Below are 23304 nucleotides of genomic sequence, written 5' to 3'. Positions count from 1 at the left end.
ATTAATCCTGAATCATTACATTATGAAGTGACTAGACAAGATGCCCAGCTGAGAGACTCATTCCTCCCCTTGTTCTTGGAACTGCTTCTGTTATCAAGGCAACTGCCTAGAATGGCCTGAAAGTAGGACTCAGCTGGATCAATTCTGGAAAAACTGTGAGAACCACAGAGCCTTGTGACCTCCATTCATGGAAGAAAGCACTGAACACAACTGAACATGACACAGCAATCATTTATCTTAGAAAGCCACAGAGCTGATCTTCCAACCTGAGGGCACCTGGGATGTGATAGCTACTTCAGGTTTTCCCCAAATCCTGCGGTCTGTTAGCAATAGTTATTCATTTCTATGGCAGAATGGAAAACATGATTCCAGTATCTAACATGCAGAATGGGGATTTTTTTTTTTAACTCATCAGCTATGTACTTGCTATACTCCAACATTTTGAGATTGGCATAATTTTAATCTATCAATATCATGCCAAATCCTTCCTGCATACAATTCTAGAAGGATGGTATATTATGTTCTTTCTAAAAAAAAAAAAAAAAGATTTATTTATTTGATTGAAAGGCAGAGTGGCAGAGAGATGGAGAGAGAGAGACAAAGAGAGAGAAATCCTCCATTTACTAGTTCAATCCCCAAATGCCCAGGGCTGGGCCAGGCTGAAGCCAGAAACTCCATCCTTGTCTCCCACATAGCTTGTAGGAGACCCAAGTACTTGAACCACCATTTGCTGCTTTCAGTTACATCAGCAGGAACACTCTGGATTAGGATGCCAACGTCACAAGTCACAGCTCATCCTGCTGTGCCTGAACACTGGCCATAGTACATCAGATTCTTGCTAAGACCAGTCTGCAACAATTCCACATCTACTCTGGACATGTCTGATGTAGGATATTTGTCCAGTTGAACTTCTCTCTCACTGCTTTGTTATATCAAACATATCCCAGTGAATTAAAAATGTTTCCCATGTGCTTGTGAATGTTATCAATGCAACAAAGTGACAAATTTTTACCAAAGAGAAGAGTAATGAATTCTTGTCATTATTGTACTTCCTTTTGTTTTTTTAAGAGATCACTTGTCTGAAAAGATGTTATAAACATTGAGGTCTCTGTCATCTACTGCTTGTTAGAGAAAAACTACCCTCTATCAAAACCAGTTTTAAATTGCTTAAAATAACTGAATAATAAGCATAATCTAAAATTAGAGACAGCTTTGTGCAGTAGATGACACAAGATGGTTCTTGGAAGACAGGTAAAATTTTGACAGGTGGAGGTACAGAGGCAAGATATTCTGGGCTAAGAAACTGACACAGGGAAGTAAAGAGTATGTTCATAAAATGACAAATATACTGGTATGAATGGAATGTAGGGCATTGTGGTAGAAGAAGGAAAAACTGTAGATTTTTAAAGTGTATTGAGATCTGACTCCGGAGAGTTTTGAATAATGGTGTAAGGTTTCTGGACCTTGTTCAATAAATAGTAAGGAGAAAAGTTGTCTGTTATTTGAATGTATTTTAAATAAGTTTCTATAAGAGCCAAGGGAAGGTGTACAGTCTAAAGAATAGATATATACCAGATTAAGTCATTTTTCTTAAATAAAATAAATATCTCAACTTTTTAAACATTCTACATAATATTTCATATAAATATTTTTGATATAGAAGCATCTGTAACAATTTGGAACATATGCTTGATATAGTGTTTGCCCAGCTATTTTAAGATGAAATATATAATCACCATGTGTTATACAGTGTAAATCTGCATTGAAAATAAGCACAGTGTATATCATCACTAATAAGTTTTATATATTATTTTTTATTTTAATTTTTAATTAGTTTTTAAGATTAAACGTGATTTGTAGGTACAATTCTAAGAATATAATGATATTCTCTTTAAGTTGTAAGCCTCCTTTCCTTTGCTAAGCAAAATTAAAACAATAATATGACATACTCTTTAATTACTTATATTTGTTACATATTTATTTAGCTGGCTGATGGCTTTTCTCAAATAAGTGGGGTGGGGAAAGTGAGAGAGAGAGAAAATAGGAGCAGATTGTTTGACTTAGCAGTTAAGATGCTCACTTCCTACATCTGGGTACTGGGTTCTGTTTCTGTCTCTGACTCCTTACTGCAGCTTCCTACCAGTGGAGACCATGGGAGGAGTGGGGACAGCTCAAGTAATTGTGCTCCTGCCACTCCTGAAGGAGACCTCCTCACTTTTATCTTCTGCCTCCCACCCCATACCATTGCATGCATTTTAAGAGGAAACCAGCTGATGAGAGCACTCTTTCTCATTCTTAATCTCTATATCTCTCCTAAAAAAAAAAAAAAATTAAAATAGAAAAGACTTCCAAAAGAGCTTTTAGTGTTCTTTTTATGTACAATTTTTAGATGCCTGCTAAGAATTAACCATTATTTCTAAAATGCTGTGTGGAAGGGGAAAAAATCACTTTAAAAAAATTATGTATTTGCTCATTTGAAAACCATAATATCAGAGAGAAAGAGAGAGCAAGCCATTTGTTGGTTCGCTCCCCAGATGGATTCAACAGCCCAGGCTGGGCCAAAGCCAGGAGCCATGAACTCCATCTGGGTCTCTCACATGGATGGCCAGCATCCAATCACTCGAGCAATCTTGGATTGCTTTCCTGGGCACATTAGTAGGGGGCTGAATCAGAAGTGTAGCAAACAAGACTAGAATTTGCATCCTCATATGGGATGCTGTAGCAGCACATGTGGTTTTACCCAATGTAACACAAGGCTTGCCCTCTATAAAACTTTTTAAAACATATAATCTTAAAATTCGAATACGGCCTTTGTAATTTTGAAATAAACATTGGAGCATGCAGAAGAGCATATAAAACAACTTCGACGCCATTCATTTTTCTACCTCATAGGACTATCACTGGAAACACGTAACGTATTCTCTTGCATATTTCTTCAGTGTTTGAATGCATGAAATATTTTGCATAGTTGGAGTAACATCATATTTTGACTTTTGAATCTCAATAATACATCACATATTTTATCAATATTTTAACCAGTGAATGTGAAACTAATTTTAATAGTTGAAGAAGTTCCACTTAATGGATATATTATAATAATCACATATTTTAATTGATATTATTTTCTTTTTTTCTGCAATATTTATAAATATCAAATAGTTGATATGGTACATTAATAAATTCTTCTAAACTTCAAAAGATAAAATATTGTAAAAAGATATTGATTAATTACAAAAACTACTTAGTGCAAATAACAATAAAAAGTATAAAATTAAATGTTTTATAACATTCAAAGAGAAAAGGCTGTTACTATTTGGCTCATTTTCTTCAGGTTCTTTTTTAATGCAAATATTGTACATATAGTTTGAAAGCATATGTTGCTTTCATTATTCTACATTATGACAGTTTTCTCATAGTCATATACCTTTTATTCATTTTGTAATTGTTTGAATGGCAGCTATCTATTACCTAACATAATACATAATCAAGATTGAAAAGAGAAAGGAAAGTATCTTGACTATACAATTACTTGTAATACCTTTGACTTGAAATAGCTATTTTTAACATTCTGATGTATATCCTTTTAGCCTGTTGTTTCTTCCAATGTATACAAACTTACCAATAAATATTAAAATACTATATATGGTATTCAAGGACTTTTAATTATTCTTATGTGATCTCATGTGCTACTTTTACATAGCATCCATGTCCTAACATCTCCAAAACTATATTTTCAGAATTTCTTCCTTCTCTGATGAATTTATGAAAGAAAATTTTTGAAATACATATGCTATAATTTACAAAGAATATCCCTGGAATATATATGCATATATATCTATATATGTATATATAGATATACACACACACACACAATGTATTTAAGTGTATTTGGATCACAGGAAAATTTCACTGTGTACTGCCGAACTGGTCTCCAGAATTGCTGCCCAAGCATATACTCCCCCATGTGCATCAGGCTCCCCATCCCCATACATCCTCACCAACATTTGGTATTTTAAACACCTCACTACCACATTCCAATTCAGCCTGCCTGTTTGGTCTGTGTAGAAGATAAATGACTTTTGGGGAACAGCAGTGGATTATCATAAATGCTATCAGGTGGTGGTGACTCAAACTGCAGTTGTAGTTCCAGATGTGGTTTCATTGCTTCAGCAAATCAGTAGGAGGGCACTTCAAAAAAACTTGTGAAAAATGGAATTAAAAGATAAGTTAATTTTTGTACAAAATTTTTTGAAATCCATGAATAGTTTTTTTTTCATAATATGCATTTTCTGTGAACCTTTTGAAGATGCTTTGTACTTAAACATAAAATACTGAAAAATATCCCTTGGAATTAGAAATATGACAAATGTACCTAACAGCACTGGAGTGTGGTTTGTGGCAAGTTCAATAAGGTGAGGAGGAGGAGTGGGCAGAGGAGAAAAGGGAAAGGGAAAGGAATGGGAAAGAAGAAAGGAAAGAAAGGTTATTAGAAACATAAGAGGTAGAAAGGAAGAGCTGAGCATCTTTTCATTTGATTATTGTTTATAGCCCTTGCCTATATTCCTGCTAAACTATGGTCTTTATACATTTTATTTGTTGAATCCTTTATTTAATGGCACATTAAATGTTATCTCAAAAATAAAATATTAAGAGAAAAAGTCCACGTATTTTCTGTACCCCAGCAAAAAAACATATAAAATGAACTTTTAACACAATGTTTTATTTATGAAAGCATAACTAAACATTGAATACCCAGGAAGAAATCTAACAAAGGATGTGTAAGAACACTTTAGTGAAAACTGTAGTACATTACAGAGAATTCAAAATCCCTAAATACATGCAGGAATATATCATGTTCATGTACTTCCTGATATATCATTGAAATGTCAATCAATTTCAAATTAATCTGTAGATCAAATCCAGAGATCAAATTCCTAAGAGTAGAATTGATTGTGATCTTTAAATTTTATTTTAAAATGCAATGGGCCAAAAATAAACAAGCCAATGCTAAAGAAGAAGACGGGAGATCCCCAATATTCAACTTTTGTAGTATAACTGAGTGATTCCCCATCATATTTATTTTTCCAATGGTTTTTTTTTTTTTTTTTGGACAGGCAGAATGGACAGTGAGAGAGAGACAGAGAGAAAGGTCTTCCTTTGCCGTTGGTTCACCCTCCAATGGCACCTCGGCCAGCGTGCTGCGGCCGGCACACCGCGCTGATCCGATGGCAGGAGCCAGGTACTTATCCTGGTCTCCCATGGGGTGCAGGGCCCAAGCACCTGGGCCATCCTCCACTGCACTCCCTGGCCACAGCAGAGAGCTGGCCTGGAAGAGGGGCAACCGGGACAGAATCTGGCGCCCCGACCGGGACTAGAACCTGGTGTGCCGGCGCCGCATGCAGACGGCGCCGCATGCAGAGGATTAGCCTAGTGAGCCGCGGCGCCGGCTTCCAATGGGTTCTACTAGCTGGAATAAATTGCTGCTTGGCTGACAGCTCTCCAGTTATTTGAACTGAATAGTCCTGTGTATTTGTTCCTACACATTCCTGAGCTAACCCCCACCCACTGTTAGAAGAGACCCAACTATTTAGCAAACTTCACATACTTTGACTTTGTTCTTGGTCTTGGGCACATGTCCATCATTTGCTTTCAGTGTATTTGCATTCTGCTTTTTTTTCCTCTCATAATCCCTAAACTTCTTGCCTTTATTTACTCGTTTAACTCTTGGGGTAATATTTTCATTCACACTAATTGCTAACTACTTTGCCTTCATTCAAACGCCCAGTTATTTTGTCTTATGATTATTCTCAACCCATCTGCTTCCCTGTGGACTATTCTTTCAGATATTAACTCCTACCAGACTCATTTGTGAGAAGAACCATGTGGAGCTCAATGGTAAATAGTTGAATTGAGAAGCCTTATACTCATCCAGGTATAAAAAGAGAGTGGTTTACTTGTTTTTTATTTTTTAAATTTTTTATTTAATGAATGCATTTTTACACAGATACAACTTTAGGAATAAAATGGTTCTTTCCCCAATACCCCTCCCCCCTGCTCCCATCCTACCTCCCATTCCCTCTTACATCTCCTTCTTCATTATGGATCATTGTTAGTGTAAGTTTATATACAGAGGACCAATTGTATAAAATGTCTACTATCTACTGCTCTCTATCTAACTCCCTCGCTGATGAATAAGAATTCTACTAATTCCTGTACCTGGTCAATATTCAGTTTGGCATTTTAAAATATTAGCAATATAGTATAAACTGTTGGAGGTACCAGTTTTTTTGTTTCATCTCCCTACTTTATAGGTGAGAACTGGGATTAAGAAACATGCTTGGGGCTGGCGCTGTGGCACAGTGGGTTAATGCCCTGGGCTGAAATGCCGGCATCCCATATGGGCACCGGTTCTAGTCCCAGCTGCTCCTCTTCCAAACTGGCTCTCTGATGTGGCCTGGGAAAGCAGTGGAAGATAGCCCAAGTCCTTGGGAGACCCGGAAGAAGCTCCTGGCTCCTGGCTTTGGATCGGCGCAGCTCCAGCCATTGGGGCCATCTGGGGAGCGAGCCATCGGACGGAAGATCTCTCTCTCCACCTCTCCTCTCTCTGTGTAACTCTGACTTTCAAATAAATAAATAAATCTTAAAAAAAAAAAGAAACATGCTCAAGGTCACAAAGTTAATAAATCGCAGTAACAAGGTTTGAACCTTACTTTATGGTTCTAGAGTCAATAATAATTATAAAAAGCTCTCTTATGTAAGACAATTCTGAATACATTCAGTCTATCTACTATTCATCAAGGGCTCTTATCCAACATAGATGCATGGGCCTCAGGATCTCATACAATCTATGCATTGAAAGCAAATTTATATACATACACATTTTAGAGTCAAGATAGCTATGTCCTCTAAAGTTACCACAAACCTAGAATTAGTGAATACTAAATCATTGCTTGTAACAGAAATTCAGGGTTTCTTTTCTTAGGAAATTACAGAAATAGTTTTTTTTAAATCTCTGGGTACAATATCTGCATAAACAAATTATATACAACTTATTTCACGTGTTTCTGTTTAAAGACACCTTCCTTAACACACACTGCCAATTAACATTGAATCCATGGTCAGCACTGACAGACTGAATCTCACACACGTTTTCTCCATTAGGCCCATCACAACTTCTTGTGCTAGGAAACACTAAACAACACTTCAGCATTATAGTTGGAGGTAATTTTACACAGAAAAATCATTAAAAAAAAAAACACAAATATGTGAAAAACATGGCCCTAAACACACCATGGAAATGATACTTGGCTACAGCTAAAACAAGAGGGCAGAGAGGACATCAGCACTTTGTCCATTTCGGCTAGAAACACGGGCATCAGGCAACTCAGATTTCACTGCCCCTACACATGCTCACATCTGATAATGAACAAAAATGACCTTGAATACTGACTTTGGGGTTGCAAATACATTTTGGCAAATAGGCAAAGTTACATATCTAGAATTTGTAGAATAATGAGGATCACCTGTGTATTATTACCTAGGATGAACACTCTCAAGTATCACCAGATTCTCAAAAAAGCCAGTGACCTCTCATTGCCTATGGTGGGAACCAAGATCCAGAATAATTTAAAGTTCATTTCTGATTCAAGCCAAGAAAACTGAGCAGTATCATATTTGCTTTTGCAGAATCACTTCTATTTTATTTTGGTGGACAGCAATGAGTCACATTGAGGCCCAAGGAAAACTCAAGTATATACATCCTGAAATTCACCTAAAATAAACAAAAAGAATCCCAAGTGACCTAGTGAACAACTGACCTAGTATACAAATCCCATCATTTGACCTCATTAATCAACAGAACATCTGCTTTCATTGAAGTGATGAGAGAGGATGCTATTCCCAATGCCATACAGCGCCATCTCTGTAAGCAAACAGAGTTCCCGTCTGATCCCAAGATAGGAATAAATGCTGTTATCTGAAGCACCTGGCTAATTTAAATAAGAAGAGGACTACAGAACCTACAATGTTTTGTTTCCCTATATATTGGTGGCAGAAAGAAAACTTAGCCAAATTTATGGCCCAGCATCAGCATGAATGCATTTTCCTTTAAATTTTATCTTTGCAAAAAATGTTTTATATCTCTTTCAATTTTCTTACCTTCTTTGCAATTGTATATTTACTAGAATATTGCATCTTAAGTTATTTCTTAAACAAGAATGAGTACACATAAATAATTCTCCATATATATATATTTACTTATAAGCCTTTTAAAAACTTCAGTGAGGAAATGAGAAGTAGCAGTAGAAATATGGTTGCTGGTGAGTTTTCCCAAATAAAAGGACTAAGATTTATTTTCCTCACAAAGTTCTTTTTTGCACCATATGGTAGCACTTCTCAAAGTGTGGCCCCTGTACCAGCCACATCAGTAAAAGCTGAGAACTTGCTAGAAATGCAAATACTTTGACATCATTCCAGACATACAGAATCAGAAACCCTGAGGGAAAGGTCCAGCAACGCAAGTTTCTAGCAAAACCTCCAGGCAGCTGGGACACACACACCACACTACTTTACAGAAAAAGTAAGTATCACACGGGACACTCATGCTGTTTTTCGCTCTAAAGATACACTTCTATACACTTCTAAAGTAACAGTTCTCAACACTGACTATGTATTAAAATCATCTAGGAAGGTTTAAAAAACCATAATGCAGAGGCTGCACCCCAGAATCACGACATGAAGAGACAGGAACCATTTAGTTAAAGCTTCCTAAGTGTCCTGATAGGGAGTCAGCATTGAGCACCGACAGACTGATCCGAAGGAAATTCATAAGATACTGTCATAAAGTCAGTGGCTATCCTTGGCACCTCAGAGTACTTCAGGTTAAATCTTCCTCTAATATCCAAGTAGCCACAGTGCTATTGTAAGAATTAGCAAGCTGTATTGCTATCTCCTTGTATCTAACATCACAAATATCAGATTAAGTCAAAGATTTAAGGGTTTAAAGTATTCGGGCTCTAAAAATACTAGAAGAAAAAGTGCAAAATGTTGATGTGAAAGGCACACAGGAGCAGGAGTAGGAGGATGAGTAAATCCTACTACATAAACAATGGTGAAAAGGCCAGCAAGTGTGAGCGGGAGAGGAATTTCCTATGCGGCCTCGGACTTCCACACGGCACCACCTTAAGCATCAGAACTGACCACAAGGTTTTCAATGCCACAAAGCAGGACTACATCTCTGAGCACTCATACAAAATTGCATCATTTTCTGGCTTTTCTGTGCCTTGGTTTTAACGCGGAAAAATGTGGTAGAAAGTCAACGAGCCAGTTTTTTGTGTACTCAAAAGGAAATAAAATTCTCTCCCAACTAGATGAAGGAGGTTTACGACCTAAAAGTAAAACAGACTTTTACCTTGCCTCTTGTCAGGAACTTCTGGGAAAGAAAGTTTCATGCCCCGTGGGCATTGTGGAAGCACGGGAGTAACTGGGATATCCATAGGAAAATCTGAGGCGGTCCTAGCAATTTTCATCAGTCCCAGTGAATACTGAGAAGAAGAAGCCACTCTGAAAACAGTGCAGTTCTGAGTTTTGAGGGAATCTTGGTGACCTGAAGAGGACTCACGGTTGTAACAAGAGGAAATACCAGCAGATGGCAGTATGGACCTCCGCAGGCAGGCACATCAGGGAGGCCAACCACGTGAGGTTGTAAGAGCAGCTAAGGGGATGCAACCCTGAATAGAAGCCAGCTGAGAGGCCAATCACGTTATCCCAACACCACAGCCACCCTGGTGCTCCCAGCACTTACCTACTTCCAAAGAGTCCTGGAGGAAGGAGAGTGGAGTGCAATCCTCAGGTGACATAGTTTATCCTTGGAATGATTAGATTTATGCTAGAGTGATGAAATTCATCCGTTTTCACCTGAAACATGAGTAAGATGCAGGAATGTTAGAAATAGGAGTGAAATCAAGCTTTCAAAAACGAAGGAAAATGTACCTTTTTATTATTTTTTGCAGTCCCAAGTATCACTTGAGAAAATGATACCTTAGAAATTTCTGAATAGCGAAGAAAATTCATAAGCAATGTTAAAAGATAAATTAAGTTTCTCCAGAAAAAAGAATGCTTAAAAAAAAAGATCTGGGCCAGCGCCGCGGCTCACTAGGCTAATCCTCCACCTTGCGGCGCTGGCACACCAGGTTCTCGTCCCGGTCGGGGCGCCGGATTCTGTCCCGGTTGCCCCTCTTCCAGGCCAGCTCTCTGCTGTGGCCCGGGAGTGCAGTGCAGGATGGCCCAAGTGCTTGGGCCCTGCACCCCATGGGAGACCAGGATAAGTACCTGGCTCCTGCCATCAGATCAGCGCGGTGCGCCAGCCGCAGCGCGCCAGCCGCGGCGGCCATTGGAGGGTGAACCAACGGCAAAGGAAGACCTTTCTCTCTGTCTCTCTCTCTCACTGTCCACTCTGCCTGTCAAAAAAAAAAAAAAAAAAAAAAAAAAAGATGTGAAATCAAATTTAAGTTGCAATGACTTTGAACAGCCCTTGCCTCAACTGTGGAGGAACAGTTTTGTTTTGTTTTGTTTTGTTTTTCATATATTTGTTGAACTCTACTTCGTATAATCTTCTGTGTATAAAGTTAATTGAAAATAGATCTTAGTAAAAAAAAAAAAAATGACTGGGAATAGGAGAGGGAGGAGGAAGAAGAGTGGGAGTATGGGTGGGAGGGCAGGTTCAGTGGTAAGAATCACTATGTTCCTAAAGTTGTATTTCTAAAATGCATGAAGTTTGTATTCCTTAAATAAAAGGTTTATTTAGGGAAAAAATAGATAAATTATCAAGTGAGAACGGAAATATAAAAAATACATTTGTCAAGTTGGGGCTAATTTTCTTGATATAAAAAAAACTCAGTACCAAAGGAAAGAAAATTGATTTTATTAGTAGAGAAAGAGAACAAAATACAATGAGAATTCTACAACAAGAACTGTGCAGCTCATTTACTGCAATATTGGTGCCCTCATTACTGGGAAAGAGAGAGGAAATTAAGTGGTCAAAAATGCAACTCTTGTATAAAGAAAATCTTAGACCTAATTGATGTCTTCATTATTGAAAGCCTGTTTGATGGAAATATTTGAGTCTACATTAGTTAAAATGTAATAGACTATGCATTTCCCATACTGCAATGTCACAGAACCCACACACTAGATATTCTCTCTTTCCTTACTCAGTCCCCCCAGGAACTCTGCCTGCAGATCACTCACTAGTTTTAGGGGTTTCCTTGCTAGCAAGGTTGACTGAAAAGATCTTTTTGGACCTCCACTTCCACCTTCTTTCTCTCTTTTAAAAGGCAAGAGTTGTAAATCCCATTCCCCTTTGGATTATTTTGGGAATGCGATGAAACCAGCATGGAGAACCCAGCACCCTTAATGTCACCTTTTCACTTCCCAGGTTTGAGGACCTTATTTCTAAATGACATCACAGAAGTCTTGTGTTTAAAATTTGATAGTTGGGGGCCAGCGCTGTGGCTCACTAGGCTAATCCTCCACCTGCAGCGCTGGTAACCCATATGGGCGCAGCGTTTTAGTCCCAGTTGCTCCTCTTCCAGTCCAGCTCTCTGCTGTGGCCCAGGAAGGCAGTGGAGGATGGCCCAAGTGCTTGGGCCCCTGTACCGGCATGGGAGACCAGGAGGAAGCACCTGGCTCCTGGTGGCTTCGGATTGGCGCAGCTCGCCAGCCGTAGTAGCCATTTGGGGGGTGAACCAGCAGAAGGAAGGACTTTCTCTCTGTCTCTCTCTCTCTCTCTCACTGTCTAACTCTGCCTGTCAAATAAAGCAAAACATTTAGGATAGTTGTCAAACATCAAAAAAAAATGTTTCATTTTGTGTAATGACTTTTTATTTTTTTTAATTTATTTGAGGGGTGGCAGGTGCACTGATTCACTCCCTGAATGCTTTTTTTTTTTAAGGCAGAGTTAGAGAGAGAGGGGAAGAGACAGAGCGATCTTCCATCTGCTGGTTCACTCCCCAAATGGCCACAATGGCTAGGGCTGTGCCAGGCTGAAGCCAAGAGCCTAGAGCCTCTTCCAGGTCTCCCATATGGGTGCAAGGGCCCATGTACTTGGCCATCCTCTGTTGCTTTCCCATGTGCATTTTAGCAGGGAGCTGGATAGAAGTGTAGCAGCTGGGATTCAAACTGCAGCCCATATAGGAGGCAGACAGCTTCTGATGGCAGCTTTATCTGCAGTGCCACAGCATGAGCTACCTCCCCTAACCCCATCCCAAATGCTCTTAATGTCCAGGGCTGGGCTGGGCCAAATCTGGGAGCCAGGAAATCAATCCATGTGTAGCACAATGCTTGTATCAGAAACTGGAACTGGGAACAGTGCCCTGGGACTCTGAAATGGAATGTGGATATCCCCCTGCTAGGCTAAATGCCTACTCCATGGTGACTTTCACACGTGCTGTAACTTTGGTAGTTGTCTCTACAACTACCCTCTAGGGTACTTCTCTAGGGAGAAGGAGGAAAGCAACAACTCTGGTTCTCCCATCACAAATCCCTATGATCAATAAGTTGCTGCATTTCCTCTAGTTTCCAGCACTTCATTCCACAAATGTGGCATTTTCATTTTTATATTTCAGCATCACGACAAAAGACTTTCTTGAGAAGTTTAAACTTCTAATCAATAACTATTTTAGTGACATAGAATGGATACTTTACTTGACTATTCTTACTGTTATGACAGGCTACTTCTACTTCTCTGGTAATTGGTATCTTTGTACACATTTTCAGGACAGTTTTTTCCTTACCTAGAAATAGTTCTTTAAAGAGGACAGAGGAACTGCTTGATTGGAAGTATGTATGTTTTTAAGGCTTTTGCTTATTTTCCAAAACCTTTCTGAAGGTGCTCAACTTACCTGCCACTGGAAGTGTACGAGTTCCATTAGTTCATCAGCACTCTCAACCACATTGGCTGTCTCCCTAAAAAAAAAAAAAGTTTCTAATTTGGTAAACCAAGTGGCATCTTATTCATTTATTTGAAATAATACATTTCTCCTGGAGTTTGTTAATCAGTTGTATAATGTTTGTTACCTGTCTTTTCCCATAACCCAGATTTTATGCTCACTAAAATTCATTCAAATTCTTTAAAGCAGTGGGTGTTTGGCTCAGCAGCTTAGGTGGGGCTTGCGATGCCCACATTATACATCAGAGATCCTGGGTTTGAGTCCTGGCTCTGCTCCTTTTTCTATCTTCCTGCTAATGTGTACCCTGGCAAGCAGAGGTGATGGCTTAATGACTTGGGGTGGTGCCACCTATGTGTGTGATCTGGATTTAATCCCAGGCCTCTGACTTCAGCCTGGCCCAGTCCTGACTGTTGCAGGAATTTGGAGAATGAAACATCAAATGTAAGATCTCTATCTCTTGCTTTCTCTATCTTTGCCTCTCAAATAAGTAAATGAAAACATTAAAAATTTTATTTACTACGTTTTATGTGTCAGGCATGTGATAAGTACGAGGAATGCATTCATGAAACTAATTTACATGTCTTGCTTTTACATGATCTGTGACTTTGCAGATCCCACTGTAGCTGCCTGGAATGGTCTTCATTCTCTGATACCTCCTACTTACCTACTGGGCAACACTATGTATGCAATACTGCTGGAAATGTTAGTGTGTGCTTGTGGAACCATCCTGCCATAGACATGAATGCTTTGAGTGGGGACTCAGGTTCACTCCTCTGTCTCCTCCGCTAGAATAAAAGCTGCTTGAGACAATGTTTCATGCCCATATTTGCATATAGTACTCCTAAAAGTGACACACAGTAACCAACAAAAGAATATATATATGTTAAAGTTGAATGTGTTACAATTTTCCCAATTTGCTCATTTTATCTATTAGTGTCTCTATATGAATAGGTATAATGAGTTCAAATTAATTTTCTCTTCTACTTCTTGCTCTTTAAAATATTAATTTTACTTACATATGATAGAATCTATCACTATATTCCTTTATAATATGTTTGACAGGGCAGAGTCAGGCCAAAGCCAGGAGCCTGAATTCAATTCGGGTCTTCCATATGCCTCTAGAGCCATCATCTACTGTTTTCTTTTCTTTTTTTTTAAGATTTATTTATTTATTTGAAAGTCAGAGTTACACAGAGAGAGGAGGAGAGGTGAAGAGAGAGAGAGAGAGAGGTCTTCCATCTGCTGGCTCACTCTCCAATTGGCCACAATGGCCGGAGCTACACTGATTTGAAGCCAGGAGCCAGGAGCCAGGAGCCAGGAGCTTCTTCCGGGTCTACCCATGTGCGTGCAGGGGCCAAAGGACTGGGGCCATCTTCTACTGCTTTCCCAGGCCATAGCAGAGAGCTGGATCAGAAGTGAGCAGCCGGGACTCGAACCGGCACCTATATTGGATGCTGGCACTGCAGGCTGTGGCTTTCCCTGCTATGCCACAGTGCCAGTCCCTCATCTACTGTTTTCTAAGCTGTTCATTAGCAGGAAGCTGGATCAGAAGTAGAAAAACCAGGACTCAAATCATGTTCTCCATTGGATGGCATCTTAACTGCTACTCCAAATGCCCATGCTACCAGCATGATCTCTAAAAATAGTTCTATGATATATATATAAAAAACATATATATTAAAGTATATATATATTTGATGAGAATAATCTTCCTTATTACTCTGACGCATAAAAGTTCTGTATTATATCATTTTTTATTCTTTCAGAGTACATTTAGAAATATTCTGTCAACTTGAATACACATTCATCAGAATCTACATCAAGAATGTAATTGATTTGGGAATGATTGATGACTTTCAGATAGGTATTTTTTCTAGTATGATAAGCATCACTTTTTATTATAAACTACCTGCATAGACTGCTATAGTTTTATTAACATGAGCTCCACATATTTTTCATTAAGGTTATTCCTTTGAAGTTTATATAATCATATTGAAAATGAGATTTCCACATCAAGTGTTTTTACCTCTTGCTAATATTGGCTTATTTTTATTATTACAATATGGAAATGCTATTGGTTTTACATTTTAAAAAAATTTCCTCACCGTTATTTTCACACCCTCAGTTGAAGCCAATTAAAGATAATAAACTATTTTTTGGTTTCCATAATTGTAATTGGTATATAATCTTGCCAGAACTTAGAAGTTGTTCAACAGATTGACCTGATCCTTTGGGTATCAGAAGTGTTACTCAACTGAGGAAGAACAGATGCTTGTCTCCACTTCAGATCTGCACCTTTCCACAATTTTACAGAGCAGAATTCTGTGGACCAGAATCTCAGCAGGCACCCAAGTATTTCTCAGAACTGTCTGCTTTTTATTGAACAAATCTCTTTCCATAGATGAGGATTATTTTAGAATCAACTTTTAGATGGCAAAATAATAATAACCACTATTTAGTAAATGTGTCAAAGTGACTAAAACCTCAATTTTTGAAGCATTTATTTATATTGCTTTTCCATTTCCATTGTGAAATTCCACAATATTAAATGATATTCAGTTGGTCTTTTATACCATAAAATTATTCAATATCTGACTCTCCATGTCTACTTCCTAGATTCTCTTGAAAGTCTTTTCCACAGTCCACCTCTTCCACTTTCCAAAGCTGGTATACTCTCTCTTAACCATTCTACAGCCTAAAAGTTCTGACTTCATGATTCCAAACTAAAGCAAAACCAAGATGTCAGAACTGGCCTTGGGGGACAGATGTGTTGGAAAATGAATGATGGGGATGAGTTGTGGGAAAACATTGAGTGCTTTTGTTAGGATGAGCTCTTGCTGATTCTTCTGCATTAAAAGAATACTCTAGAGTTGGCTGTTACTACTAAGAATGTCCTTCCCATGATAGTTATTATTTATTTACAAACAAAAACATTTCTAGACAGTACCTTCCCACCATTTAAATAAATCCAAATATCCACAATGAAGAGATTGGGGCCAGGATAGCTCTCAGAAGCAATGCCAATTTAACCCTCTGACATGAGTTAGAGCACATTTGTTTCAGGCCACAGCATTAATTATAGCCTGTGACAATAAGAAAACATGAGATGATATACACTAAATAAATTCAATATGCATTATATATCTCTTGAACAACAGCTCAATTTCACTAAGTAAGCAAACTGTAATAAGTTTGGTTCCTTTTAAGAGATCAAAGTATTGATGGATTTCATTGTGCTGCGTAAGTCAGTCACCAAATAGCTTTCATTCATGACTTCTATAGCTTATGGGGCCATGGTAGAATTCTTTTTGGCTTCTGAGCCTGTTTTTCATTACTGTGAAGCTAAGGCTTGGATGAAGTCATGGGAAAAAAACGCCGTGGAGATTATACTCTCCATCATGCTGGATTTCAGCTTCCCAAAGTCCAGCTCCAATAGGAAAGGAAGAATACACACATAACCCAATCACATGTCCCAAGGCCTACAAATGGTTACAATTGCAACATTGCATTGTAATATATTGTTTTCCTTATCATTTAATAAAGATCATAGTCCTACCACTCTACCGCTGCTCAAATAATTTATTGCACATTTTTAAGATGTAAAAGACAATGGTGTGTGTGTGTGTGTGTGTGTGCTAACACGCATGCTTTTGTATTTACAGGGACAGCCAATTTAAAGATAAGACATTTGATATGTCATCAGCCATTATTTTATTTTGAATTACAGTTAAGATTAATATAAGCCCCAACATTCTGTGTGCTACTTTTCCAAGGTGATCTCCCTATAAAGTATCAGCATCTATAAGATATCCTCAACAATAAAGAAGGAAATTAAAAGAGGAAGGAGCTGTGGCCAAAGCAGACGCCGCACTGCTGCTCCATGTTGTCTTCCTCTCCTGATGCTTGTCTTCTAATTGTTTGTTCTGTTACCTCTGCATTTCACTTGTAGCTTCCTACATTCACTATTCCTTAAATTCTGGGTTCTTCAGAATGGTAGGAATCAGAGATTTGGACATTTGTGTGTTTCTGTCTGAGTCAGTTGTGAATAGGTTTTCTTTATTTCTGCATCATGTAGTTAATCATTTTCTACTGCAAATCTTACATACCTAAGTTTGGGATCCATGTCTTTTACGTTTGCCTCCTGACACTCTGCTCTCATTATCAGAAGTGTCAGTGGGATCAAATACAGATTGAACCATAAATTTATTTATTTTTCTCACTGAGATCCTAATTGAAAGCCTGTGATATCATAGATGCATCAACCCACTATTCTATATCAGCTTTACGCTAGGATATTGGCTTTAATCTTTCAGATTGCAAAGTTTTAGGGTGATAGTAACAACCTCAATGTAGGAACCATATATTATGAGATTTGACTGTGGCTTGACACTCAGGATGTGATTTGTCATCACCATGTTCATTGGCAGAATGGACAAAACTGGAGAGAAGATCTCCCTGTGCTTAATAATAATAATAATAGTGATAATAAAATATCTGTCTAGGCAGACTATCAGGAGACCCCTGAACTTAATAATAATAATGATACCAATACTGAAAAGACCTGTGTGGATATGCTACCCATGGGGTGGTATGAAGAGGGCTGAGTATTCATCTTGCATTGATACGTTTTATTTTGTTTCTTTCAGCTCTGTAGTTCATTTTCTTTTGTGTTTCTTCATTATAATTACACCATCTGCAAATAATGATAATCTTGCATTCTCCTTTCTAATAATTATACCTCTTGTTTCAGTTTCATATCTCATGGCTTTGATTAATGCTTCCAGAACAATTAGATAACAATGATAATAACAACCATTTTTGTTTTCCACCTGAATTTAATTGGACACTATTAAGAATGAAGTTGGCAACTGATTTGAGATGAAAATTGTTATAGAAACAACATGTTAATGAAATTTTATATGTAGCTTCTAAAAGATATTTTTTCAAATAAGATATGACAACTTTTTCTAGACTTCTGATTTCATACAAACTACAAATTTGTGTTTCTTTTTCTGACTTATTTATAGGAAGTAGCGTATAAATTTTTTCCTTAATATTGAATTAATTTGTGTGATGTACATTATCTTGAATACAAAACAGGTAAGTCAGACCACCCACGAGGAATGTTTAGTCACTACCCATGTTATACACATTTCTGCCCCATGTAAGATTCATATTCAGCTATAGCCCCAATCAGCAAGTTTCTCTTCTCACTAAAGGAACAAATTATAATGCTTTCTATGGCTGCAGTAAATAGCAAATAGATTGCTGATTATACAGAATGAAGAAAAACAGACATGGGACAGAGCATGCAGATGAGAAAGAAGCTGTTCCCTCCATAATACTAAGTAAATAGCAGCAGAGATTTTGCAGAGAACATTAAAGAGATCAGAATGCTACAGAAATCAATTGATAAAGATTTGTTAACTGAAAGCAAACGTTGAGCAATTATATTAGCAAGGAATTAGAATCAACTGTAAATAGTGATGAGATCCCCACAACAGAGAAACGGCATGGGTCTATGTTCCTTCCTTTGTGCCTACAGTATTCCGGGTTTGTCATTATTAATCAGTAGTATCTTTAGTATTGGAAAGGAAATAATGGGACAATAGAATTTATGAGCTATTGCTCTTAGAAGTAATTCAATGTCATTAAACATAAAGTGCATTGATACTGTGCAGAGAGAGAGAGAATTTGTCTCCAGCTGTGACTCTAGCAATTAAATGACCATTCTTGCCAGTGTTAAAAGTGTAACAGAAATTCATGGCCAGGAGGAGCTCTGATCACAGCCAAATTGTAGCAGGAAGAAACACTGAGCAGAGAGTGACATATCATATTATTGGAGGTTCCTACTTTGAGCCAGCGCCCCATAGAATGCATTAGAAAGCCAATCCTGTAAGAAAAAAGTGATAAAGACTTGCAAAGAGCAACTTGTAGAGAAACAATGGTGGGATGGCAAAGTTTAATAGCAAGGAGCCCTCACTCTGAATCTTAGTCAAGGTGCCTGCTCTGTGGTGATGAGAAATTTTCTGAGACTATTTTTTTTTCATTTGCCACAAGAAGATATCAAAACTGTGAAAGGTATGCATAGGGCACAAAGTCTACCATGATAAGTACTCAATAAGAAATGTTTTTTAATTATTATTTACAAATAGACCTTGAGAAATGCATACAGTAATACCTAAATAGAAATGGAGACTTCACCACAAAGATGGAAAATTTTCATGACAAGACACTGTGAAGCAAAAATTATGTGGCACACAGAAAAAAAAACATGAAAAAACCTTGAGGAAAGAGGAACTGGATGCATGTTGGATGGTGAAAGAAGGCTATTCCATAAGCTCTATTAGCTCTTAGTCTAAATTAGTTCCTTATAGAGGATCATGGCAAATTTATATCAGGATCCACAAGATACACTTTTCAGGAATCTGAGTTTATGTTCAAGTAAAGATACTATGTACTATCTCCCTTTGATCTATGAATTCACTATTCTTAACAAATATTCTCTTGATGTTTTTAAATTTGAAGTTAAGTAATCACATAAGGGATAACCTCAAAGAGACCTGAGGAATTCTGGAGACCAGCATGGTTGTAATAGTTTCATGAGTCATCCAGGCCACATGGTACCCAGATTAAATATTATTTCTGGATGGGTCTGTGAGAGTGTTTCGAGACAAGATTAGAATTTGAATTACTGCACTCAGTAAAGTAGATTGTCTGCTTCTTTGTAGGTGGGCATCAAATCTGCTGAGCAACAAACTAAAAGCAAAGCTTGCATGCTTGCATGGCCTCGAGTAGCTGGCAAACTGTTTATATAAAGAGCCAAACAATAAATATTTAAGGCCTCTGTCACAACTATTTCATTTTGTCATTGCAGCACAAAGCAGCCAAAGACAATATGTACACCCAAACAACTTCTCTTGCATTCCGTTAGTGGTCTGCCTTTAGGGGAGTTCCTGAACATTTCAGATGAGGCTAGGCAAGTCAGGGAATTACTATAAAATCAGAAGATCACTTCTTGGCCTTTGGATCACCATCCAATCTATTAAGATCCGAAACAGAACGAAATTTGGAGAAAGATTTCCCTCCCTTTTAATGCAGCACTACTTGAGCAGGGAAATCTCATCTTATTCACTTGGACATTGACTCCCCTTTGGATTCACACTGATTAATGCCACCAAATATGGATGGTCTCCAACATGCAGGCAACAATTTGTGGAACTTAGCCTCCAAAATCACATTAACAGGTCTTCATGATAATTCTATTGATATCCCTGTCCCCACAGGCATGTGTGTGTGTGTGTGTGTGTGTGTGTGTGTGTGTATGCACAGTATTGGTTCTGGTACCCTGGACTAAGTATGCCATATTTCTTTCAGAATTAAGTTTTAATAGCATTTATTTTCTCCTGTTCAGATTAGGTGTCTTCATATTTGTCATGTTGTATTTTACATGTTTGTGTCAGTGTCTGTGACTTGCATTTCACTGTGAGTTCCTTGAAAGCAGGTACAATTTTATTCACCTCTAAGTTCCTTAGTACCATGTACAGCATATGCAGGCAACTACCTTAGGGCCCCTGCAAGGCTTAGACACTTTTAGAGGTCCCTCTCCATATCATTTGAAGCATATTAAATTTTAGTAGGTACATTATGGCTCATTAAAATATTATTTTACTATAAAAGTTTAAAGATATGTATAATTTTGTCTTGAAATTTGGCAATAATCCAAATACTTTATGATTGGCTCTGATTTTTCTATGGTATTAGCCTCATAATGCACATGCAGAAGTTCTTACAAAGTGAAATCATCGAAATAAATTACAAATTGTGTTCAATGGTCATGAAATATTAATAGATATGAAATTTAACAATTAATGAACTTGGAACTATGTTAAGTTTAATTGCATTTAAATATTGATTACATTTTTCATGGTTATTTCTTTTCATATTTTGGAACCAATTTTTTCAATTTTTGAATATTACCAACAGCTTTGGAAGAGCTTAAAGCTCTAATAATTAGGCCCATGGAACAACATGGATATACCAGCCCTGATGGAATACAGTAGATAATTGATGTCAGTTGATCAAATGGATAATTTGGGAGGATTCATATGCCATTGGGTATAATTCAAGGCATTATCATAGTTTATGGTAAATTATGTAGCCTCAGTATTTTGTTACAGCCATAGAGTAGACTAACATCATATCCATGTCTGGATGCTCTCTCCTTAACTAAAACTTTTATGAGAAAGATAAATGGAAAGAATTATGTTATAGATGTTTTAATTTTAGAAAAAAAAACAACCACTGTAAGAGCAAAATTAACTAACATAGCATCCTAAAGCCTTACTATGTAGAATTGTACGCTAATGTGTACTCAGGATTTGTTATATGCTCAGAACTCTATACTTTTACCTCTTTTACTCAGTTTTACACAACTCAACTTTTACACAGTTGCTTTCCCAACTGTATTAAACAGATCTATATATCTAACAATTTCCAAAGCAAAACTAGGTTCCATGAATGACACAAAAAGGCAATGGATGACTTTTAGGACACTTTCTTACCTGCTTGGTAAATCTCAGTAATACAGCATCTCCCACAAGGTCAAGTTAGAAGAATTCTGTGAGTTATTCAAGGTCTTCAGAGATCTCCTGAAATCTTCAGATTTCTCCCTCCTTCCCATATATTCTCTCTGAACAATGTGGCTCTGTTAGTGCAAATTTCAAAAAGTTTATGGAAAATGGAATTGAAAAACAAGTTTATTATGGAGCAAACAATATGTTTTGAAATCTATGCATATGTGGGCCTTCAAATTTTAAGAAAAGTCATATTATGAAAAGCCAGGCATAGATTCCAAATTTATTTGCAGCACCATTATATTTTCAATGACTTAAATCATAAGATTATTGCCATTTCCAAATTTCTTACTTTTTTATCAAAGGTAAAATAGTTCACTATTTAGCACAGTTTGGTGACCAGAAGTACTATGAAAGTGTTGTCATACTGTGATTTTTACCTAGGGCATATTAACTCACAAGCATGGACTAAAACAATGATGCCATAATGAACTCAGTGGACACTCAGTGCAAAGGAAGCCCTGAGGTTTTGCATCTTTAGAATAATGTAAAGTGCATGGCTGAAGCTGGACTAAAACTTCCAGCTCTTTGTCCCTTGGATTAAAAAAAAAAAAAAAACCACAGAATTTTCCATGGTACTTTAAGTGTTTTTTTTTTTTTTTCAAGATACTGATTTATTTTTCCTTGTCTTGTTGCCTTTACTCTTCCCACTCTTTTCTCCTGCCTTTCTTATTTTTCCTTTTAATTTTTTATAATGACATATTTTCTTCTTCTATTTCTATTTAAATGTTTTCTAATTTTCATTTTAGAGATCTTTGACATCCTTGGTTAAATTTACTCCAGATATTGAAATTTTTGTAGCTATTGTGAATGGTTCTTATCTTACAAGTTCTTTCTCAGCCATGGCATTGTTTGTGTATACACAAATTATTATTTTTTTGTTTGTTGATTTTATATCCTGCAGCTTTACCTAATTCTCTTCTGATTTCCAATAGTCTCTTAGTGTAGTCTTTTGGTTTCCCTATATATAGGATCATGTCATCAGCAAACAGGGATAATTTGAAATGCTCCTTTCCAATCTGTATTCCTTTGATTTCTTTTTCTTGCCTAATGGCTTTGAATAAAACTTCTAGAACTATATTGAATATCAGTGATGAGAGTAGGCATCCTTTTTGTGGATCATAATGGAAATGCTTCCAACTTTTAGCAATGGGGTTTTTAATCCTCCACTAAACTACTTGAAAATAGTTTGACAATTTCCATTTTAATGTTACCAAGTTCTAAAGTAGAGTCCAGAGGCCAGCACTATGGCGTAGTGGGTAAAGCCGCCGCCTGCAGTGCAAGCATCCCATATGTAAAGTACTAGATTTGAGAGATAAGCAAAGTATGTCTTCCTTTTCATGAAAGGAATAACCTCATAAAAAAATGCTCCGTAATTCAGAATGAAACTCATAGAGATTAACCATAAGAGTTAATATTTTCTGTATAGACAAGGCAAGTATACATCACTCAAAGTTATACATTTTTCTACTTTTGAAAGATACTCATTTTTCAGCAGAGGTTCTCATAGCATGGTTTTATGAAAATAGTGAAATCATCAGAACTCTTTATGGATTGTTTATATATTTTAGGTTTTTGATACAACTTTAGAAGTATCATTTTAATATTAAAGATGATTAAATATATTTTTGGATAGATAAAAATACAGCGCAATTACATATGTAGTATGGTCAGGTGAGAATCCTTTTTTAAATATGAGATTGTTGATTTCATAAACATTT

The 23304-nt window shown here is 37.2% G+C and overlaps 1 long non-coding RNA gene across 1 annotated transcript in view; it reads right to left on the bottom strand.

Annotated features, from left to right (window-relative positions):
• LOC127491657 (uncharacterized) overlaps positions 1-21655 on the bottom strand; it is a 188154-nt gene extending 166499 nt beyond the window's left edge. Inside the window, exons 1-3 of the long non-coding RNA XR_011387417.1 lie at positions 21512-21655; positions 12900-12963; positions 9803-9915 (exon numbers count right to left, since the gene is read on the bottom strand). This is a non-coding gene — a long non-coding RNA (uncharacterized lncRNA). The remainder of the gene's footprint in view (positions 1-9802; positions 9916-12899; positions 12964-21511) is intronic.
• Positions 21656-23304: the final 1649 nt, after the last annotated feature.

This window comes from Oryctolagus cuniculus, chromosome 3 (genome assembly GCF_964237555.1).
Source record: "Oryctolagus cuniculus chromosome 3, mOryCun1.1, whole genome shotgun sequence".
Lineage (NCBI taxonomy): Eukaryota > Metazoa > Chordata > Mammalia > Lagomorpha > Leporidae > Oryctolagus > Oryctolagus cuniculus.
The sequence above is the reverse complement of the archived record's forward strand: the minus strand, read 5'-3'. Positions and strand labels throughout refer to the sequence as shown.